General features: G+C 36.2%; 1 long non-coding RNA gene across 1 annotated transcript; it reads left to right on the forward strand.

The window, feature by feature from the left end:
• Positions 1-1,328: 1,328 nt before the first annotated feature.
• LOC124794631 lies at positions 1,329-1,790 on the forward strand. The gene is made up of 2 exons (XR_007016591.1): positions 1,329-1,518; positions 1,625-1,790. It is a non-coding gene; the product is annotated as an uncharacterized LOC124794631 (long non-coding RNA).
• Positions 1,791-2,023: the final 233 nt, after the last annotated feature.

A 2,023-nucleotide genomic window follows, 5' to 3' on the forward strand; every position in this document is an offset into this window, starting at 1 on the left:
TTTCAAATGTAGATAAATATGTTACCAGTATTCCTTCACAACGGTTCCCATCAGATCACTGAAGTTAAGCGCTGTCCAGCTGGGTTGGCACTTGAATGGGTGACCACCTGGTCTGCCGAGCACTGTTGTCAAGTGGGGTGCACTCAGCCCTTGTGATGCAAACTGAGGAGCTACTTGATTGAGAAGTAGCGGCTGTGGTCTTGTAAACTGGCATATGGCCGGGAGAGCAGTGTGCTGACTACATGGCCCTCCATATCTGCCTGTAGGCTGAGGATGACATGGCGGCCAGTCAGTACCGTTGGGCCTTCCAAGGCCTGTTCGGACAGAATTTAGTTTTTAGTTTTCCTTCACTATTTCTTCTGTACCATAGGTGAATGTTTGAATCTTCAGCATATGTAAAAATGTTATATATTCACACAGAATACATGTAAGTTATAATAAACAGAAGGTTTTACCAAACAAGTTATCATTATAATAAATACTTATGAAGTTTCACTTTTGCAGAGAAGCTTACAAGGCTACATTTTTTTCCTCTTGTAAACTTCAGTACAGAAGTAAAAGTGTGTATTTATGATAATGACAACCTGTTTGAGGAAACTTCCTGCATATGTTAAACATTCAATAAATAAAATAGACAATACAGCAGCATTTGTTAGAATACAATTATATTTTTTAAAGAAAAAAAGGCTGTAACTGACCAACATGGAGCCATATAAATATGTTTTCATCTTTTTTACTTGTTTAATTTAACTGAAGTATGTGTTCTATGTTTTTTAGTTGACACAGTCCACATCATAATGTTTATTGTGAATGTAATGTGTGGAGCACAACTAACATCACATTTTTCATATCACAGTGCTTTAATATTCAGTTTTTAGAATGCTGAGTTAATTATGTATCTTTGATATAAATATTATATGATATAGTGAAACACAGGCAGTTTGTTGTTCATTGTACATGAGATTCTAGCTCCATTTAGCACTAGAAAGACTACAAATGTCCCCCACATCAAACATTGCTCTAGTTAGGCATGTTTAATAAGCCAGTTACATCTAACTGAAGGGTTATAGGTTAGAGCCCTGTTGTGTGCAAAAGTGAGATTCTAACCTCTTATGTCTGTGGACCGGGTGCTCTTTTCTGATAGCATCACACTGCCTATGTAACAACAGAGGCTCTCTTTTCAGTTACTGCTTTGTGTTCTTTATGTGTGTTACTAAGATACCTTACAGGGAAAGCTGAAATCATGTGTTACAACAAAAACTGATTTTTGTCATTCTTAAAACAATAACTGTATCTGCTTGTGTGCCATTTTCAGTTGAGAAAGAAACAAGAAAAGTTAAGCAAGACACAGAACTACTTTCGATGAAAATAAAAGAGCTCAAGAATTGTCAAAATGATCTCCTAAACGAAATAAGCCAGAAGAAATGTGAACTGGAAATGTTACAACAGAAAGAGTCACTACTGAAGGAAATGTGTTCTGAGAAAGAAAAAAATCTCCAAAAGGAAGAAAGTAGTTTGGTGAGTTCCTCTGCAACCACCAACATTTTCTTGTGCATTTTAGATAACTGATTCAATTTATAAATCCACAAACATGTTCTTCTCTCAAGAGATAATTCTGTTGTAGGATGAAATGCAGAGAGCAGTATGGGAACATCGAGAGAAATTTTGTGAGAAGGTGAAGGAATTCAGCAAAAGAAGCTGGCTCTCTGCCTTATCTAACATACATTCTGCAAGTCAGTCATTAATTGTTAAAACATATTTACAATCATTAACTGTTAACGCTACAGAAGGTGAGATTTCTGAAGACTGGGTTATATTTAGAACCAAATTTATACCTCAAAATCATTAACATGATTTATTTTCAGAGAAATTTTGTGTCATTTGTCATGCTACTGAACACTGAGGGTCATCAGTGTTGACAGGAGAAGAAATTTGCACTACAGTCCTTACTCTGAAACCAGGTATTGATGCGTAGTAATGTTGAATCCCAATCTGAACCCTAGACAAAGAGGCAACATCTGTG

The sequence above is a fragment of the Schistocerca piceifrons genome, chromosome 4, assembly GCF_021461385.2.
Source record: "Schistocerca piceifrons isolate TAMUIC-IGC-003096 chromosome 4, iqSchPice1.1, whole genome shotgun sequence".
NCBI lineage: Eukaryota > Metazoa > Arthropoda > Insecta > Orthoptera > Acrididae > Schistocerca > Schistocerca piceifrons.